Source organism: Nomascus leucogenys, chromosome 20 (assembly GCF_006542625.1).
Source record: "Nomascus leucogenys isolate Asia chromosome 20, Asia_NLE_v1, whole genome shotgun sequence".
Classification (NCBI taxonomy): domain Eukaryota; kingdom Metazoa; phylum Chordata; class Mammalia; order Primates; family Hylobatidae; genus Nomascus; species Nomascus leucogenys.
In genome coordinates, this window is record NC_044400.1 from 69,327,997 (window position 1) to 69,350,579 (window position 22,583).

Genomic DNA, 22,583 nt, shown 5'->3' on the forward strand with positions numbered 1-22,583 from the left:
GAATATATGAAACTTGTCTTTCCGTGCCTGGCTTATATCACTTAACATAATGTCCTCCAGGCTCATCCATGTTGCCACCAATGATAGGATTTCATTCTCTTTTATGCCTGCATTCCATTGTGTGTATATACCACATTTTCTTTATCCCTTCATCTGTTGATAGACACTTCGGTGGATTCCTTATCTTCATTATTATAAATGAAACTGCAGTAAAGATGGGAGTGCAGGTATCTCTTCGACATATGATTTTATTTTCTTTGGATATAGGTCCAGTAGCGAGATTACTGGATCATATGGTAGTTCTATTTTTAGGCTGTTAAGGAACTTCCATACTGCTTTCCATAATAGCTGTACTAATTTACATTCCTACCACCAACGTGTGAGAATTTTCTTTGTCGCTTATACACTGTTGGTGGGAATGTAAATTAGTTCAACCACTGTGAAAATCACTTTGGAGATTTCTTAAAGAACTATTAATAAAAACTGAATTACCATTCAACCCAGCAATCCTACTGCTGGGTATATGCCCAAAGGAAAATAAATTGTTCTACCAAAAAAAGACATGCACTTATAGGTTCATTACAGCACTATTCACAATAGTAAAGACATGGAATCGACCTAGATGCCCATCAATGGCAGATTGGATAAAGAAAATGTGGCGGTACGTATACACCATGGAATACCATGCAGCCATAAGAAGAAGAATGAAATCATGTCTTTTGCAGCAACATGAATGCAGCTGGAGGCCATTATCCTAAGCAAGTTAGCGCAGAAACAGAAAACCAAATACAACATTTTCTCATTTATAAGTGGGAGCTAAACATTGGGTACACATGGACATAAAAATGGGAATGCTAGGCCGGGCACGGTGGCTCACGCTTGTAATCCCAGCACTTTGGGAGGCCGAGGCAGGCGGATCACGAGGTCAGGAGATCGAGACCACGGTGAAACCCCGTCTCTACTAAAAAATACAAAAAATTAGCCGGGCATGGTGGCGGGCGCCTGTAGTCCCAGCTACTCGGAGAGGCTGAGGCAGGAGAATAGCGTGAACCCAGGAGGCGGAGCTTGCAGTGAGCCGAGATCGAGATCGCGCCACTGCACTCCAGCCTGGGCGACAGAGTAAGACTCCGTCTCAAAAAAAAAAAAAAAAAAAAAAAAAAGGGAATGCTAGGCACGGGGGAGTATAAGAGGAGGGAGGGAAGGAGGAAGGAAAGGTTGCAAAACCACATATTGGGTACTATGCTCACCACCTGAGAGATGGGTTCAATCATACTCTGAAACCTCATCATCATGCAATATACCCTTGTAGCAGATCTGCACATGTAACCCCTGAATCTAAAGTAAAAGCTGAAATGTTTTAAGTTTCCTTTTATCTGCATTCTTGCTAGCTTTGTTATTTTTTCTTCTTTTTGATAATAGTCATTCTAGCTGGCGTGAGATAATATCTCACTGTGATTTTGATTTGCATTTCCCTAATCATTAGTCACATAGAGCACTGTTTCAAATACTTAGTGGCCATTTTATGTCTTCTTTTGAGAAACGTCTGCTCAGATCAATTGCCAATTTTAAAAATCAGATTATTTGGCTTTTTGCTGTTAAGTTCCTTGTATATTCTAGATATTAATTCCTTGTCAGAGAAACCGTTTACAAATATTTTATCCCATTCTGTAGTTTGTCACATTACTCTGTTGATTGTTTACTTTGCTGCACAGAAATGTTTAGTTTGATGTAATCCCATTAGTCTATTTTTGCCTTTGTTGCCTGTGTTTTGGAGGTCTTATCCATAAAATCTTTGCTCAGAACATTTTCCTTATGTTTTCTCTTAATAGTTTCATTATTTGGGGTCTTATATTTAAGTCTTTGATTAGTTTTGAGTTACTTTTTGTATATTATGATAGATGGGGCTCTAGTTTCATTCTTCTGCATGTGAATATCCAGTTTCCCCAGCAACATTTATTGAAAAAGGTGTCCTTTCTTGAGTTTATGTTCTTAGTGCTGTTGTAGAAAATCAGTAGGCCATAAATATGTGAATTTCTTTCTGGGTTCTCTATTCTGTTCCATTGATTTATGTGTTGCTTTAATGCCAGTACAATGCTGTTTTACTATAGCATTATAGTATATTTTAAAGTAAAGTAGTGTGATCCCCCCAGTTCTTTTTGCTCAGAATTGCTTTGGCTTGGCTAGGAGCAGTGGCTCATGCCTGTAATACCAGCACTTTGGGAGGCTGAGGCAGGTGGATCACTTAAGGTCAGGAGTTTGGGACCAGCCTGGCCAACATGGTGAAACCCTATCTCTACTAAAAATAGGGCATGGTAGTGCATGTCTGTAATTCTAGCTACTGGGGTGGCTGAAGCAGGAGAATTGCTTGAACCCAGGAGGCAGAGATTGCAGTGAGCTGAGATCATGCAACTGCACTCCAACGTGGGTGACAGAGGGAGACTGTCTCAAAAATGAAATGAAATGAAAAAAAATAAAATAAAACAAACAATTGCTTTGGCTCTTGGGGTCTTTTATGGTTCCTAACAAATTTAAGAATCTTTTTTTCCATTTCTGTGAAAAATACCATTGAAAATTCGATAGACATTGCATTGAATCTGTAGATTCCTTTGGGTAGTATGGAATCTTAACAATATTAATTTTTCCAATCCATGAACATGGGATATCTATCCAATTTTTTATGTCCTCTTCAATTTCTTTTATTAGTGTTCTGTAGTCTTTATTCTAGAGGTCTTTCGCTCTTTGGTTAAATTTACTCCTAGGTGGGGTTTTTTTGTGGGGGGTAGCTATTGTAAGTGGGGTTCCTTTTACAGATAGTTTATTATTGGTGTAGAAATGCTATTGATTTTTGTATGTTGATTTTGTATCTCACAACTTCACTGAATTTGTATATCAATTCTAAGAGTTTTTTGGTGGAGTCTTTAGATTTTTCTATACATAAGAGAATGTCATCTGCAAACATGGTCAATTTGACTTATTCCTTCCAAATTTGGATGTCTTTTATTTCTTTCTGTTGCCTAATTGCTCTGGCTAGAACTTCCAGTACTATGTGGAATAAGAGTAGTGAGGGTAAGCATCCTTATCTTGTTCCAGTTTTTAGAGAAAAAACTTCCAACATTTCCCTGTTCAGTACAATATTAGCTGTGGATTTGTCATATATGGCCTTTATTAAGATGAAGTGTGTTCCTTCTTCTAAACCTAATTGTTTGAGAGTTTTTGTCATGGAGGGATGTTGAATTTTATCAACTGTTTTTCTGCATCTATTGTGGTGATCATATGATTTTTGTCCTTCATTCTGTTAATGGGATGTATTATGTTTATTGATTTGCATATGTTGAAACACTCTTGCATCCCTGGAATAAATCCCACCTGGTTTTAGTAAATAATCTTATTAATGTGCTGTTGGATTCAGTTTGCTAGTATTTTGTTGAGGAACTTTCCATTTATGTTCATCAGGGATACTGGCCTGCAATATTCTTTTTTTGTTGTTGTATCCTTGTCTGGTTTTGTATCAGGTTAATTCTGGCCTTATAGAATGAGTTTGGAAGAATTCTCTTCCCTTCAATTTTTTGGAATAGTTTGAGAAGAAATTGGTAGTTATTTTTTAAAGTTTGGTAGAATCCAGCAGTAAAGTCATCCAGTCCTGAGCTTTTTTTTTTTAATTGGGAAACTTGTTATTGTTGTTTAATAAACATTATTATTGAGGTTCCTCAATACTTGTTATTGGTCTGTTCGGATTTTGTATCTCTTCCTGGTTCAATCTTGGTAGGTTGTAGGTGCCCAGAAATTTATCCATCTCCTCTGAGTTTTCCAATTTACTGGTGTTCATAATAGCCTCCTATGATCCTTTATATTTTTGTAGTATCAATTGTAACATCTTCTTTTTCATTTATTTGGTTCTTCCCTCCTTTTTCTTAGTCTAGGTAATGCTTAGTCAATTTTTTTTTAAAAAACAACTTTTCATTTTGTTGATCTTTTGTATTACTTTTCCAACCTATTTCATTTATTTCTGTTCTGATCTTTATTATTTACTTCTTTCTACTAATTTGGAGTTTGGGGGTTTTGTTGTTGTTGTTTTGCTTTTGTAGTTTCCTGAGGTTCACTGTTAAGTTGTTTTAAATCTTTCTACTTTTTTGATGTAGGCAATCATTACTATGAACTTTCCTCCTAGTACTGCTTTTACTGTATTCCATAGATTTTGGTATGTTGTGTATCAATTTTTATTTGTTAGACATGTTTTCATCATTTTCAGTAAATTTTTTTATTTTTCTTAATTTCTTCATTGACCCATTGGTCATTCTGGAGTATGTTATTTAATTTCCAAGTATTTGTACAAAAAAAACCCTAATTTTTAAAGATGGGCAAAAGATTTGAACACATACTTCATAAAGCCTATGAGATGATCCTCAGCATCATTAGTCATGGGGGAAATGCAAACTACAACCACCATAAAATAACACTACAAATTTTTAGATGGCTAAAATTTAAAAGTCTGACAATACCAAATGTTAACAAGGATGTAGAACAACTAGAATATTCACACACTGATGCTACACATGTAAAACTATACAATTGCCTTATAAAACAGTTTGGTGGTTTCTCAAAAAGTTAATCAACTTATCTACCATATGGCTCAGCTATTCTATTTCTGGGTGTTCACTCAAGAGAAATAAAACAGTATGTGTAAGAATTAAAGAAAGAGGAAAAAACATGAAAGGTGGCTTGCCAGTTAAGATAGGTTTATTTTAGAGAAAACAAACCTGTGAGGAGCTTTTGGCTGAGCTAGGTCAAAGGCACACTCTCTTACAGACTAAGAGTTTTTAAGGATTTAGGATAGGAGAGTTTATTAGAGGCTTGGACTGCTTTTGTGTTTTTTATTGTGCTTATTTTGGAGGGAGAGTTGTGTGTCTGTTTTTATACATTTTTCTGCAGCTGCAGGCATACCCCCCAAGTCTGCTTTTAGCTTCCCTGTTTTAGTGCACCTGAAGGGAAAATAATGTGTTTATTAACGCCCACTGTTTTACTGGGGCCCACTGTATGAGGATGAAGTTTGGCAGTTACCCAAGAGAATTTTCTCCCACCTCCCTCTGTGCCTGAGCTGTTTTATCTGTGTTTTACTGTTTGCTCTTTCTGGCTACTTGTAGTTAGAAGAGAAGTGATTTCCCTGAGGTGCATGAGGCTAAAAACGGAGCTGGAACTTAAAGTGGCAGTGTTTGTCCAAGAGGACGGTGCTCCTGCTCTGTCAGTATGTCCATACAATAACTTGTACACTAATGTTCATAGAACCTATATTCATTGTATACAAAAAGTGAATCCAAGCCAAATGTCTATCAATAGATAAATAAACAAATTGTGATATATACACACAATAGACCCAATAATAAAAAGGAACAAGCTATTAATACATACAACATGGATGAATCACAAAAACATCATGACAAAGACATACATCTCAGACACAAAAGAGTACATGATATGTATTCCATTTATATAAACTTCTTAAAAATGTAAATTCATCTCCAGTAACAGAAAGCAGACATGTTCTACTGGATATCAAAGCATTAGTAATTTAAACAACGTGGCAGTGGTATAGCGACAAACAGACCATAAAACAGATTGGAGAGTCCAGAAATAAACTGACATACATAAAGAAACACAAGATGCAACAGAAGTGGCATCAGAAAACCCTTGATAAAGGATGGATTATTTGATAAACAGCACTCACACAACTGACTATCCATCTGGGGAAAAATGAAATGGGCTTCCTAATTTCACCACACACAGAGATAAATTCCAAGTGGATCACAGATCTAACTATGAAAAGCAAAAGTTTAACATTTTTAGAATATTTATAACCCTTTTGTGATCTCACCTTAAAGAAATCAGTTCTTAAATAAGATACAAAAGGCACAACCATAAAGAAAACATAAATTTGATCATATTTAAATCTTTAGTAAATAAGGGACGTGATAAATATAGAGTCAAGAGTTAAGCCATAGACTGGGAGAATATATTTGCAATCCACATAACTGACAGAAGATTAGAATCCTGAACGTGTAGAGACAATTCAACATAAGAACAAGCAAAAGACAGAAATAGGCTTTTCACAGAAGAAACTTGAATGACAAATAAACACATAAAAAGATAATTACTTGTGTTAATGATCAGGGAATTAAAAAAATAAAACAACAAGAAAATGGGCATTTTTTTAAATTTGGGAATTCCGAATGATGATGAGGATGAATAGCAATGAGGACTTTAAACCAATTTTGTGAAAATAAAGTGATACAATGAATTTGGTGACCATTTGGCCATATGCGATGTGGCAGATGCAGTTGGTCCCGTACTCTCCAGAAGATTTCTTTTACCCTTCTTTCCTATTGGCAAAGCGTGTCTCCTATTATGATTCGAAATATCAAATTCTCACTTCTCAAGCCTCTTGGGTAACTGTGTGGCCCGATTCTAACCAGTGAAATTTAAGAAGCCTAGAGAGGGTTGAAAGAGGGCTGCTGGGAAATATGTTGTTTTGGGATGAAAAGAGACTTGAAATGGGGGTGTGCTCCTGCCCCTCTCCCTGCCCTCTGTTCCAGGTGTATGAGGACATAATGCAGCAACCTTGTGACAAGAAGCTGAAAGCCACTCAAGGGAGATGGAAGAGTGGAAGGAAAGAGCCTCAGCCATCACTGTGCTGCTGAACCGACCCTATGACCACCCCACTTCTGGATGTCTTGCTATGTGTGTCAACAACATTTTAAAGTGGCCAGGCTCTATGGCTCATGCTTGTAATCTCAGCACTTTGGGAAGCCAAGGTGGGAGGATCACTTGAGGCCAGGAGTTTGAGACCAGCCTGGTCAACATAGTCAGACCTCATCTCTATAAAACATTTGTTTAAAATTTAAAATATATTTTAAACCTTTTCAGTTGAATGTTCTGTTAGTTGCAGCCAAAAGCATCTTAATTGGTATACCTGTTGTTATTCCTTGAATTTTACCCCCCCAAAGGATGTTGAAATCCTAACCCCTAGTACCTCAGAAAATGACCTTATTTGGAAATAAGGTTTTACAGATCATCAAGTTAAGATGAGATCATTAGGGTAAACCCTAATCCCATACGACTGGGTCCTTATAAAAAGGGGAAATTCGGGCATAGAGACAAACACAGAGAGAAGACAATATGAAGACACTGGGACAACACCATCAACAAGACAAGGAACGCCTGAGGTTACTAGCAGCTTGGAAGAGGGCATGAAGCAGATTCTCTCTTACAGCCTTCAGAAGGCACCGACCCTTCTGACACCTTGATTTTAGGCTTCCACCCTCCAGAACTGTGAGACAGTACACTGCTATTGTTGAAGCCACCCAGCTTGTAGTACTTTATCAGGGCAGCTGCAGCACACTAGCATTCCCAGTAAAGGTGAAGATGGCACACCTGGCACACCTCACAACCTTAGTCATTCTACCTTAGTCATTCTATTTAACACATTGGGAAAAAAATCCTATGCACAAGTAGACGTGTATGCTTTAGCATTGTTTATGCCCGCAAAAACTCACAAAAAAGATAACAGACTAATTAATAAGTAAGTAATAATAAATAAATGAGTAGTATGGTCATTCAATAGGATACTATATAGCACTTAAAATTGATGAACCAGAGTTTATTATTAGCATGGGTAAATCTCAAAAGTGATGTCTTTAAAATCACAAAAATATATTGTTAGCTAGAAAAGTAAAGTTCACTCTACAGGGCAAAAACACACAGTAAATGCAAATAAAGATTAAACTGAGGTAACATTCCCTTATCAGACCGGCAAAAATCAGAAAATTTGAAGATACTCTGTGTCGTATGGGTATGGGGAAATAGGAGTCCTCATTACCTCAAGAAGATAATTGCCTTCTGAAGAGAAGTTAGACAATTTTTTCAAAATTAAGTAGCATATGCTTTAACTTAGCAATTCTACTTCCAGAATTCTATCTTTTTTTGTTTGTTTGTTTTCTAAATACCATATTTTATTTTTTATTTTTTTTTTTTATTATACTTTAGGGTTTTAGGGTACATGTGCACAATGTGCAGGTTTGTTACATATGTATCCATGTGCCATGTTGATTTCCTGCACCCATTAACTCGTCATTTAGCATTAGGTGTATCTCCTAATGCTGTCCCTCCCCCCTCCCCCCACCCCACAACAGTCCCCGGAGTGTGATGTTCACCTTCCTGTCAGAATTCTATCTTATACATAGATCCACGTATGTTTACATACAGAAGGATTTCATTGCAGCATTGTCTGTAATGTTGCCAAAGGTTTAAAACAATCTAAATGTTCATAGATACAAGTCCAAAGTATGGTAAATTTGTAAAGTGGAATCTACATAATTATTAGAATGAAACAAAGCTACACTGATCATCAAGATACATCGTAGAATGAAAAAAAGTAAGACATGGAAGAGATACTATGTGTGGAAAAATATATGGATATATGCTTATATATGCAGAGAATATTTCTAAAAAGATACAAGAGAAGCAAGTAGCAGTATTTGCCTCTGAGACAGGAGAAAAGGAAATTGGCGGAAGGAGTATTTTGATTTTATTTGGAACATGTTATTTCTTTAAAAACTAGAAAAAAGATGTAAAACAAATATGGTAAATTTTTATTGTCTATTAACTCCATGTGGTGGGTAAATGGGTATTTGTACTACTATTCCATGAATATTTCAGTATATTTAAAATGTTAATAATTTAATTTTTAATTTTAAAAAGGAAAAATTGAGAGGAGATACTGACTGAGAAACATTGAAGGAGGTTATGAGGATATTGAAGGAGGAAAAGGAGTTCCCTCGAGTAGGAAAAATGAAGAAAGCCAGACCTGGGAAACACAGTTTTCAGAGATAAATAAGTTAATAGATTCAGATCCTGGGGTTCAAAACTACCTTTGAAAAAATTTTATCTGGAAGTATTAACACATAAAAGCAGGACCCCAAAACGTGAACAACTAACTAAATCTTACATTTTTTTGTGGTTTTAAATCTGTCAGTTTCAACAAGGTGTTTTCAGTCCTTCTTTGCTTTTATTAAGAATTCCCATGGAGATTTAACTACTGCCAACTTAGACCCTGCTAGAGATAAGTTAACTCATAAACTATCTCTCTTAGGAACCAAGATAATCAATGAAGCAGTTTTATTCGGAATTTCACAATATTTCATCTATGAAGTGCCAAATTCACAAATAACTTTATAATATTTGCTTGACAGTCATAAGAGAAAATGAACATTTGGACAATATCAAGGCAAATATGGATCATGGCCAGAGAAAAATATGCCATGGGAAATTTATAATGTCTCTTCAAATCAAACTTTGCTAATTGCTTCAAAACATCCAAAGACCAAAAATGTAGAATAACTGTCTACTATGTGGATGCAGCATGTTTGATACATTCTAGCAGGGGAGTAGACAACTGAGCTTAGTAATTTTTAAAAATATCACATAATAGAAAAAAAATTAATTGTAACTGTAAGACTGCTTATGCTGAGGCTATCCATTTAAGCAGGTATATATCTTCCTTTTGTGGATCTCCTTATTTATTTTTTTAAATTGTGGGTTTCTCCACTATTTAGAATTCTACTCTGGGGCTTAAGCGATTTTACATTCTTTTCTATATTTTTGTATTCATCCAAATGTTCTTCAATGGGCATGTTTTATAATTTTTAAAAAAGAAGAGTTGTTAGAGGGAACAAGAATGTTAGCATCTTGCTACATTTACTCTTTAAATTTCTGACCTCTGTCTTCACCTTTTTGGTCTTTAAATACAAGATTCTTATCCTCTTTTTCCAGAATAGACATTTGCTGGTAATATTTTGCTGAAAAAAGATAATCTCCTATTCCCTATTAAGATCAACTACAAAAATCTGTGCATATAACCATTCCTCCCCTTTCAGCCCGTCTGTGAAATACACACACACACACACACACACACACACACACACGCACGTGAAACTAATTCTTGATTTCACCTATTGTTGAGTTTCCTGTTTTTTTCTCAGCATCTTACATCCATTTTTTCCCACCACCCCCTTATTTAAGAAAACCGTCTTTGTGGTTTTCTGACCTGATCTATTTCTAAGAGTTTCCTTTAATGGAAGAATAATGCCTACCCAATTCTAAATGTACTTATTGCCTCAAAAAATTCAACTGATACCTATTTAACTGACTCACTATACTAATCAACACTATTCATTCCGTCTATAAAAGCAAGTTTTCCGTCTTCTACACAGCTAATAAACTACTCTTTTGTACACCTGAGAATTTTTGTCTCTATCTACTTTGTTATTTATTTACCTATTTATAAACATGTTCGTGCCTGTGGTTTTTACTTATATAATTTAATTAAATTGTGCACAAAATTGAATAAGTAGAAAAAGAAAAACCATTTTTTTCCTATGACAACTAAGTTTCATGTTTTGGAAAACATCCAGCCACTACTTCACTTGTATTTCTGTTCCCCTGGTCAGCAAAACCTCTTGCAAGAGTTGTCTGTGCACAACAATCTCTAATTCCCCTCTCTTCTCATTTGTTTTTTTCTTGAATTTGTTCCACATAAGCTTTCATCACTACCACTCCTCCCAAACTGACCTTGCCAAGTCACCAATCCATTGGTCAATTTCCAATCTTCATCTTCTTGGCCAATCAGAATCACTTGAACAAGCTGATTATACCCTCTCTTTCTGAAATGTTTTCTTTCCTTGTGTCTGTATATGCTGTTGACTTCCAAATTTATATCTCCAGCCCAGACCTCTCTCCAGGACCCCCAAACTCATATGAACCAGTCTTCTGGTCAACATCTCCACTAAAATAGTAGTCTCCCTTATCTGCCAGGGTTATGTTCCAAGCCCTTCAGTGATGCCTGAAACTGCAGATAGTACTAAACCCTATGTATATGTATTGCTTTTTCAATCTGATAACTGAGATGGATACTAAGCAAGTAGCCATCTACTTGCTTAGGCAAGTAACAGGCAGGTAAAATATGCAGCATGGATATGCTGGACAAAGGGTTGATTCACACCCAGGGCAGAAGACAGCAGGACTTCATGAGATTTCATCACACTACTCAGAAGAGTGCTCAATTTAAAACTTATGAGTTGTTTATTTCTGGAATATTCCATTTAATATTTTCAGACCATGGCTGGCCATGGATAAGTGAAACTGCAGAAAGTGAAACCCTAGATAAGGGAGGGTTACTGAATGTGGAAAACAGTGCTGCTGTTTCCTTCCCAACTTGCTTTACCACAGTCTTTCTCTTTTCTGATAAATGGAAATTCATTTTTCAGTACCTCTGCCCCAAAATCTTGGAAGCATTGTTGTTTCTTCTTTTTCTCTCACATTCCATATATTAGCCCATGGCAAATCACATGGGACCTACTTTCAAAACGTATCCAGAATCCACCCACTTCTCAACATCATCCATCACCATCCAAGCCAAAATCATCTCTTATCTGAATTACTAAAGAGCTTCCAAATGGCTTCCAGGCTGATGTCCTTGTCCTGCTACCATCTGTTCTCAATGCAGCAGCCAGAGAGAGCCTTTAATTAAGGTATCAAACACTGGTACATAGTATTTTGACTACACATCACTAGTGGGATAAGTCCTGTGTCCCAAGGACCAAAAGAACCACAGCGAAAATTTACATCATTCAGTAGACCTTTCATTAGCAATAACATATATGCACATATGTATATATAAAACAATTATATACAACATATATATGGGAAGTAAATACATAATTATATTAATGCCATTGGGAACTAAGATTTTCAGTGTAAAAGAGAAACAAGCATAAAATTAAAATGTTAAATAAAACTTTGTTCCCTTTACTTTGAAATGAAATTATCAATATGAGCTCATACTTTGTCTCTTTCTGAAAATGGATATATTTTCTATCACTGGATACTAAAAAAATCAGAAAGTTATGAAAAACACAGTAGCAAGCAGAAGTACTGGAGAGAGGTCTGGGCTGGAGATATAAATTTGGAAGTCAACAGTGTGTACAGACTCAAGGGAAGAAAACGTTTCAGAAAGAGGGGGTGTAATCAGCTCATTCAAGTGATTCTGATTCACCAAGCTGTCAGTCAACAGATAATAAAGGGAATAGAGGAGGATTTTAAATAACACCACAAGGATGTAATTGGCCAAACCCAGAAGGTAGGAAATTCTACAAGATGAATTGCCCAGTCTGTTTAATAAATTAGTATGCATTCTTAAATGGGGGAGGGAAATGGTTGTAAATTAAAGGAAATTTAAGATACATATATTTTTAATGCAATGTGCAAATCTTGATTAGAACAAATCAATTATAAAACTACATTTTAAAGAAAATCGTGGAAAATTAAACATCTGATCAATATTGGATGATATGAAAAATTACTCAGTTGTGTCAGGTAGGATGATAGTATGACAGTTGTGTTTTTTAATGTTCTTTTTAGAGTTACAGACTGAAATATTTAGAGATACAGACTGAAAGATTTACAGACAAAATTATATAAACCCTGGAATTTGCTTTAAAGTATACTTTTTTTTTTAATGGGTAAACAGATGAGATAAGAACAACAGAATGTTGACAGTTGTTGAAGTTGGGTAATGGGTAAGTAGGGGTTCATTGTATTATTAGCCCTAGTTTTACATATCTTTGAAATTTTCCATAAGAGAACATTCCAAATACACTGGCTGGCTTGCTGCTTTCCAAGGCCTTTGCACACGCTGTTCCTTTCACCGAGGAGGTTCTCCCCAGATATTTCTGTTTCGCTCTCCCTCTTTCTTTAGGTCTTTGCTAAGAGGCCACCTTCCAGTAAAGCCTTTTGTCTTAGTCACTCTCTGTTGCTTATAGCAGAATACCTGAAGCTGGGTAATTTATTTTAAAAATGAATTATTCCTTAAAGTTATGGAGGCCAAAAAGTCCAAGGTTTAGGGGACACAGCTGGTGACAACCTTCTTGCTTACCAGAACTCTGCAGAGTCCTGAGCCAGGGCAGGGCATCACATGGTGAGGAGGGTGAGCATGCTAGCTCAAGTCCCTTTTCCTCTCCTTGTAAAGCCTGCCATTTCATTCCAAGGATAACCCATTGATCCATTAACCCATTAGCATATTAATCAGTAATCCACGAATGGATTAATCCATTCATGAGGGCAGATCTCTCATGACCCAATCACCTCCTAAAGGGCCAATCTCTCATCCTGCCACTTTTGGGATTACATTTCAACATGAGTTTTGGAGAGGACAAATGTGCAAACCATAGCATCTTCCTTATTTTAGGTTTCCACACCTAAAAAAGAAATCCCCAAAGTTTATGGCTTTTTATCGCCCGGAGAAACTAACCACTTTTAAATCTACTCGGTGCCTCAAGATGTTCTTTGAACTGAGTTTATCATCTTGCTGATTCCTTCATAAATGAGTAAGTTGTAAACACCACACAGCACTCTTTTTAATACTTCCCACCATCTGTCATACTATGTATTCTTCTGTTTCACTCAATGTCTGTCCCCCCTACTAGAATATAAGTTCCATGTGAGCAAGAATTTCATCTGTTTTGTTTACTGCTATATCTCCAGGATCTAAAAGAGTTTCTGGGACATCACAGGAGCTCAATACATATTTATTGAATACATATGTTACAAAAATACCTAAAACGTGGAAATAAGGCGAAAAGATGGGCAGCATGTCTTTTCAGAGTCACACTGGGGCACTGTTGGCCAGGTTTACCAAGAATTATTTAATTATCTGGTAAAACATATATTTTTTGTCTTTTCTATTTACCATTCATTAATAACTATGAAGTTTTATTCTAACTTTATGAAGTTAGATTGTAACTTGGAGATCTTTTCTGTTAAGTATGCAAATAATTTGTCTGATAAAAAAGAAATCCCCAACGTTTATGGCTTTTTATTGCCCTGAGACACATTAACCAGTTTTATATCTACTCAGTGCCTCAAAATATTCTTTGAACTAAGTTTGTCATTTTGCTGATTCCTTCATAAATGAGTAAATCAATCTTTGATGTGTGTTGATTCTGCATGCTATGAAAGTCACCCTCTTAACTTTTTGAAAACTGATGTTAAATTGTGATGAGCTGGGCAAATTCAGCTGTTACTCTTGCCTATTCACTATTCGGGGTCCTGATTCTGATGTGTGTTTACACAGCACACACCTACCCCCGTGCAACAAGTCTATTCTTCATCAGCAGAGAACAGTTGGATGCACCCCACCTCCCATCAGATTCATCCAAGCCAAGCAGCCCCAGGCCCTTGACCCTCTTCATCTGGCTCCTCATCCTGCCGCCCCTCTGTCTGGGGACCTGCGCTCATATGTCAGTCACTTTTTTTTAAAGTAAGCTCCCAGGACTGAAGGTGCATGGAATGATGACAGGATCTTCCTGGGGGCGGATAATGTGTCAGGTTTCCCTGTTTCGGCTGACAAACAACATGATTCTAATGCAGAATCACAAGGAAATGTCACCTCTCAGAGCAACTCCAACCAGTTGGTAGCATCTCCATGGTGCACTGGGTGGAAGATTCTGAGGCTGAACCAGGCTCATCCAACATGCTCTGAACAATCAGCAATGCCCATCATGGGCACAGTATTAGGAGTGCCAGGTGCATGCTGCATACTTCCTGACCCAGCTCTAAGAAGTGATTGTTAAGGTGAGATCAAATATAGGAGATTGGTCAGCGTAGTGGGAGAACCAATAGGGAAAGAAGCAGACCTTTTGAAAGGTCAGAAGGCTCTGCAAAGCTTCCGGGGAGAATAAGCTGAAGGCAGCTGTTCTCTCACCCTGACGCAGAGGGCGAGGAGTGGGTACAAGGGAATGTAGGGGAGTTTGTCTAAATAAGCTTGTTTACTTCCAGAAACCGACCTTTGATCATCCTCTGGCGAGACTGCTCCCTGCAAGGCGGAACAGCGATGTTAATTACCCACAGATTGCGTTGGCTCCAGGCTTTCGGCATTATGTCTGTACTGAATAAAAGTGAGCAGCTCCAGTTTATAGAGACTGCTGACTCTTCCGCAGTCCCCTAGCCGCTCTTTCACTGCATACCTGTGTCTGAGTACTCCTTTCATCTGTCACTCAGCCAGGGTCTGCAGGACAGACCCGGCAATCAAACCACAAGGAACATATCCTGGCAACCAGGACAGGACGTGGCATTCTGCCGCTTGACATACAGAGATTCGTAATCATTCCTGAAGTACAAAGACAAGGCGTCATGGCTCCCTAAAAGGAGGCCAGTGACCCTGAAGCCTCAGGACTCACCTTTGAGGTCTACAGAAAAATGAGCAGACACCCTGTCCCTGCAAGCATCCCTGTGCCCAAGAGGGCTCAACATTAAATAGCAACCAAACACCACCATGGCAGGTGGAGGAAGAGACCCTGGAAGAAAGGAAAAGCTGTTTCCTGCTTTTTGAAAAATGAGCCCCACATTTTCATTCTGCACTAGGCTCCATAAATTACATAGCCAGCGTGACTATAGCATATCACCAAATTACTTAATCTCTCTCAGGATCCATTTCCCCAACCCTAATGAGAGGTGACAACGTGCTGGTGGCCCTCGCTCACTCTCAGCGCCTCCTTGGCCTCAGCGCACCCACTCTGGCCGCGCTTGAGGAGCCCTTCAGCCCACTGCTGCACTGTGGGAGATCCTCTCTGGGCTGGCCCAGGCCAGAGCTGGCTCCCTCTGCTTGCGGGGAGGTGTGGAGGGAGAGGCACCCGTGTGAGTTCCGGGTGCACGTGGGCTCCCCGGGCCCCACACTCTGAGCAGCCAGCAGGCACTGCCAGCCCAGACAGTGAAGGGCTTAGCACCCAGGCCAGCAGCTGTGGAGGGTGTGCCAGGTCCCCCAGTAGTGCCGGCCTGCTAGCGCTGCGCTCAAATTCTTACTGGGCCTCAGCTGCCTCCCCGCGGGGCAGGGCTTGGGACCTGCAGCCCACCATGCCCAAGCCTCCCCCCACCCACCCCGCCGTGGGCTCCTGTGCCACCAGAGCCTCCCCAACAAGCACTGCGCCCTGCTCCAAGGCGTCCCATCCACCGTCCAAGGGCTAAGGAGTGCGGGTGCACGGCGCGTGACTGGCAGGCAGCTCCACCTGTGGCCCTGATGCAGAATCTGCCTGGTGAAGCCAGCTGGGCTTCGGAGTCTAGTGGGGACTTAGAGAACATTTATGTCTAGCTAAGGGACTGTAAATACACCAATCAGCACTCTGTGTCTGGCTCAAGGTTTGTAAATTCACCAATCAGCACCCTGTGTCTAGCTCAAGTTTTGTAAATGCACCACTCAGTGCTCTGTGTCTAGCTAATCTACTGGGGACTTGGAGAATCTTTATGTCTAGCTAAGGGATTGTAAATACACCAATCAGCACTCTGTGTCTAGCTCAAGGTTTGTAAACACACCAATCAGCACTCTGTGTCTAGCTCAAGGTTTGTAAATGCACCAATCAGCACCCGTGTCTAGCTCAAGGTTTGTAAATGCACCAATCAGCACCCTGTCAAAACGGACCAATCAGCTCTCTGTAAAACAGACCAATCAGCTCTCTGTAAAATGAACCAATCAGCAGGATGTGGGTGGGGCCAGATAAGGGAATAAAAGCAGGCTGCGGGAGCCAGCATTGGCAACCTGCTCGGGTCCCTTTCCACACTGGAAGCTTTGTTGTTTTGTTCTTTGCAATAAATCTTGCTTCTGCTCAGTGTTTGGGTCCACACTGCGTTTATGAGCTGTAGCACTCACCGCGAAGGTCTGCAGCTTCATTCCTGAAGCCAGCGAAATCAGGAGCCCACCAGGAGGAAGAAACTCCGAACATGTCCAAACATCAGAAGGAACAAACTCGGGACACACCACATTTAAGAACTGTAACACTCACAGCGAAGGTCCGTGGCTTCATTCTTGTGGTTAGTGAGACCAAGACCCCCCGAATTCTGGACACACTAAGATGTGGTTCCTGGGACTTTCCTGACAGGATTCAGAGAACGTTTAAAAAGAACCAACTATGTAGTTCCAGCACATTGCAGGCAACCTGTAAACATTGATTCCCAACTTTTTTCCCTCCAAAATATCTAAACTGACATTTGGCAGCTGTTTTTCAAGAGTCCTAAGACAAAGAGGAAAGGAGGAAGCAGAGAAGCCATGAGTGTTTGTTGTGATTAAAAAAAAAAAAAAGAAAAGGAACGTTCTCCAGGCTGAACACCACCACTTCCTGCAGCTATTATGACACCAGAACAAGGAGCAAGTGTGTGTCTTGAGCAGTGGGTTCCACTGACTTTCCTGGGAACAGTGTCTGAAGCAAAACACGAGGCCAAAAGGCATAGAAATAGGTACCTTCTTCCCCCTCTCCTGATATCTGTTGTTTCCCACTGAGCCTTTTCATCCACTCTGGGGGCTTCCAAACAGCCTTTGCTTCAAGAAGATTCTATTCCCTGGCTGTATTCTCCATGATATCCTGGTAGCACCCCAAGCCCCCAGAATTAGCTAATTTGCATAAGTACTCCACTCTACCCTTCCTTCCACAGGTAACTGAGACCTATAGTCTCACTTCCCATTTGTAACTACAGCAGCACCCAGGCCCCAGACCTCGAAGGCCTGTTTCACTTCCCCTTCCACATTCAATCTGTCTCAACTGCACCTGATATTTTTTTTTTTTGGACAGAGTCTTGTTCTTTCACCCAGGCTGGAGCGTAGTGGTGTGAGCTCAGCTCACTGCAGCCTCCACCTCCCAGGTTCAAGCGATTCTCCTGCCTCAGCCTCCTGAGTAGCTGGGACTACAGCTGCGCATGACCACGCCCAGCTAATTTTTGTATTTTTAGTAGAGATGGGGTTGCACCAGGTTGGCCAGGATGGTCTCAATCTCCTGACCTCATGATCCACCCACCTCAGCCTCCGAAAATGCTGGGATTACAGGTGTGAGCCACTGTGCCTGGCCTGCACCTAAGATTCTTAGAACCCCAGAACAAAAGGTAGGACTGAAGGAAGCCTTCAATCATAACACTAAGCATTCGGAAGAGACAGGTAAGCATGATGCTTTCCCGCACTCTAATGAATCTCATGGTCTCAGTGGGGACACTGATGTTGAGCAGGTGGTTATTCCATCACTCCAGGGGGAAAACATGCTGGAATTCTGTCCTGTGCAAAACGGTCACCCTCATAGTCTCTCGTATGCTGACAAGGTCCAGGCGTGGACAGACCAAGAGGAAGTCCAGACCCTCTCACCAGCAGAATCCTCCCCAAGATCCCAAAACGTTTAAGGGTTTAGTTAATCAATTGGCCAGTCTTCCCTGGCAGTAGCATCTTATCTGACCGCCAGGATTTTCTCAGCAGGTTAGCACACATTCTTCAGAGCATCCTCTTGTTGAAATTCTACCTTTAAAGGAAGACCTGAAATGCTATTTCTTTCATAAAGTGCTTTCTGACTCTGCCCCACCACATGGGGCACGTCTGCATCTCCATGGCATTGTGCTGGCACTCCGCTCACATATTCAGCAATTCACATAGTCTTTCTTGTTTGATAGGAGTACATCTCTTACATCCCTGCAGAATCTAGTGCGGCACTAACTGCACAGAAGCAATGGCTCCTTCCTCAGTGACCTCTTGGCTGTGCACAGGCCTCTTTGTCATTACAGATCACATGGTGCTGCACTGCTCTGTTCCTAGGTTGGTCCTCCGTGTACCTCCCACTGCAGGATCCTGGAGATCCACGCTTGTGTTTCTTCATTTGTGAATCTCCCATGTCTCACCCTAGCACTAGGCAGAAGCTAAGTCTTTGCTAAGTGTTTGCGTAAATTTGCTATTTTGCATATGTTGTACTAACAAGTTTTGCTGAGTAGACCCTGAGAAAATCCTACAGTCATTACAATGGGAGGCATGGGGAAGTAAAAATGGAGAATTGGTTCCCAAGAAATCCTGCCAGAAATTTTGAAGAGGAAGTTAAATAAAAAAGAAATCGACATGAACATGAATCAGAAAAGATAGTCCTCGTGGGCACAGAAGTGATCATTAGAACATAAGGTAAGACAGATGAAAGATTTTCTCTGATTAAGTCTCCCACAATTTCTACTTATGTTCAACCAGCATGATGTGGACTCAAGGCAGCTCAATTTAGCAAGCTTCTATTTAAGAGACTATTGGATGATCAAGCAATGTGTTAGACAACTGGAGATGCAGAAGTGAATAAAATAGTCCCTCCCCACAGGGCCCCCGCCTTGCCTTGGGGCAGGGATAAGGGGAGCTCTCAGAAATGCCTGCTCCCATCCCTGAATGCTTGCCTAGACCACCAGCAGTCTGCAGCTATCATCAGTACCTGCAGTCACCATCATCCTTGGAGAGGGCTGGTTTTCACCCAGGTGAGGAGATTAGTGGAACTGAAGTTACACTCTCTGGATATCTTCCTAAATTCCCAGCTTCCCCTAGGTGCTGGCTCTCCATTCCCTCCTGCAGGCCCCACCCCACCCCTGACATCACCTGGGTCTGTCCTGACTATCACCAGACACTGGGCTGCCTCCCACAGTACCGAGATGCTCTCAGCGCTGACAGCAAATGCTTTGTTGAGTCTTGGCCATGTGTCTTTCAGGTCTCATGTGCCCAGAGCCATCTTGGTCAGAAGGCAGCTCTTGTGTGTGGCCCTTGAGACAGCAGAACCAGAGGTGATCTGTTCAGGAATATTCTGCAAGTAATGCCCCTGGTTCAACTCAAAGAACCAACCTGGTAACACCAAGAACAAGCTTCAATACTCACCTACCCATACTAAAAAACTTGCAGAAAGTGAGTTTCTCTGGAGACCCTTAGTACTATACCGTGGCGTTAGTACTAAGACTGTGTGACAGGCAGGAGAGGAGAGTTCTAAAGGAGACTGTTAGTGCAGGCAAGATGGACTTGGGGGAAATTGTTAGCAACTAGAAGAAATGCAGCCCGTATTATGTCCTGGTAAAAAGTTTGGTAACATTGTCACCTGTCACAATACAAAGTGCAGAAAATATACCTAACGATCTTACAGGTTTGGTAAGGAGATTTCCAGGCAGAATGTTGAAAGTGCCAACTCACTTCTTTTTTTGGTTTGGTTTGGTTTGGTGTTGAGATGGAGTCTCACTCTCTTGCCTAGGCTGGATCTCGGCTCACTGCTACCTCCTCCTCCTGGGTTCAAGCGATTCTCCTACTTCAGTCTCCAGAGTAGCTGGGATCACAGGCATGCGCCACAACACCCGGCTAATTTTGTATTTTTAGTAGAGACGGAGTTTCAGCATGTTGGCCAGGCAGGTCTTGTACTCCTGACCTTAAGTGATCCACCTGCCTGGGCCTCCCAAAGTGCTGGGATTACAGGTGTGAGCCACAGTGCCTGGCCCAACTCACTTCTTTTAGCTGTGTCTGATAAGGTGCAGAAAGAAAGACAGAAAATAATTATTTTTTGAAAGCAGAATGAAGAGCAAATATTTCCATGCGAGGATTTGTTGGGTTTGAAAATAAAACTGTCATTCTTAGTCTTTCCAAAGAATATCAAAAAAGAAATAGTCTCAAGGCAATGATCGAGTTCAGAGTGCTGCCAGTAAAATATGTTCACAAGGTCAAGATTTCAGGGATGTGGCTGTAAGACTGTGTGTGTGTGTGTGTGTGTGTGTGCGTGTGTGTGTGTGTGTGAGAGAGAGAGAGAGAGAATATTATCTAAAATATATAAAAATTTCCCATAAGAAATAAATAAGCAGCTCAATAGAAAGTATCAAGTATCTGGACAGGAAAATCACAGAAAAAAATATAAATGGCAAATAAACATATACAAGATGCTTAGACTCACTGATACTGAGGGAACAATTAGATGCTCTTTTTTCTCTTAACTAAAAAAGCTGAAAATATTCAGCATTGAAGAGATTGTGGGAAAGCATCCCCTCTGATAGACTGATGATGGGAGAGTAAAATGGCACAACTATTTTGGAGGATATTTGGAATACCTGGAATTTGGAAAAATCAAAACTTAAAATATGCATAATTCTCCCTTTTACTCAGCAATTTCATCACTAGAAATCTATCCTATAGAAATACTCCCATATGTACACACAATATATGTATGAAGATTTTCATTGCATCATGTTTCTCCCAACTAAGGTGAAAATTTCATGAGTGAGAACTTTGTCATTCACTCTTGTGTCATCAGTAGCTAGATTACTGTCTGGAACATAGTGGGTGCTCAACAGATACTTGTTGGATGAATGAATGGGATTGAAAAATTGGAAACAAGCTAATTTCCTGTCAATAGGAAATGGTTACATCTAGTTTATGAAATACTATGGGCTGTCAAAAGAAATGAGATAGATCTTTATGTACTCACATTGAAAGATCTTCAAGACCAGTGTTACTTTTTTTTTTATGAGGTTGCTTTCTAACATTACCATTTCATTTTGGATTTCACTTCATACTTTACAATGCAGCCTGGAGGAACGCCTCAACTTCTAGTTTCTCTCTCCATTAAGTATCTAATTATGTGTAAATAGAAGAACTAACGGGACGCTGGGAATCCCAGGAGGCGAGCATTTTTTTTTTTTAATAATTAAAGAGATTTATTTATTTTAAGGAGGCGAACATTTTGCAACCGGAACCGTTGAGTGTGTACGAAGAGGTGAGGAAGGTCTTTTTGCTCATTTCCTGGGATTGTTTAAATGCGGGATTTTGCTATCCCAAGCACAGAGCGCAAAGTAGCAGCTCCCCCTGCCTGCCTTCCCGGCTTGTTCTGTTTTACAAGCAATGATAATTTTCCGGTGAAAGCGAGGCCTGGGAATCAAATCCAAAAAGCAGTTCCCTTTAGGAGAGGTTAGTAGCTGGGAAGGAGCATGAGAAAACTGGAAGGTCCCGTAAACTAATGTGGTGGTTTTTTTTCCCAAGGTTTGTACAGATTCACTGAGTTGCTGCGCCTTATCATCTAAGTAATGTCTCAGTTTTCAGAAGTTGACATTGTTTTGTTAATTACTTCTCTGGTCACATGCATTTCAGGCCGCGCAAAAAGAATCGGAGTGCTGCTTTATATAAATGAATAAAGCTAAGTTCCCTGGTTTGGCCCTTCTACACCCTCCTCCCCTACCACAGGCTTTGCAAACCACTTAATCAAGTGTCCTCTGTAACCATCCGGGGGCACTTTCGGGTCAGAGACCCGAAAGTCTTTTTTGGGGGGCGGAAATCGCAGAAAAAGTTGAAAATGTCAGCGACCTCCTGCATCTGCGAGTTATTTTCTGTCCCTGAAGCAGTGAAGCGGGGCTGAGCCCGCCGAGGGTGGGCTGCAGCCCGGCGAGGGGCTGGGCTCAGGGCACCTTGCGCAGAAGGCGGGCATCGGTGCCAAGTGTTCACCGGCTACGCAGCAGAGCCACCGAGCAGCGCTCCCCCGCCCCCCGCGGGCACGCTCGGTGCCAAAGCCAGCTGCTCCTGCAAGCGGCCCGCGGAGCTCCGAGCCCGGGACTCCCTAGTCAGCACCACCCGGCGGGGTCTCGGCTGACCCGCCACGGAAGATGCCCGGTTCCGGGCGATCCGGGCGGCTCCCCCGCGCGCGGGGCCCTGCTGTCCCCGCAGCGCCCACCGGTGCGCCTTAGTCGCCAAC

General features: G+C 40.6%; 1 protein-coding gene across 1 annotated transcript in view; it reads right to left on the reverse strand.

Annotated features, from left to right (window-relative positions):
* Positions 1-22,583, reverse strand: part of CD38 (CD38 molecule) — a 56,022-nt gene that overhangs the window by 33,052 nt on the left and 387 nt on the right. The gene's annotated exons all lie outside the window — the stretch shown is intronic.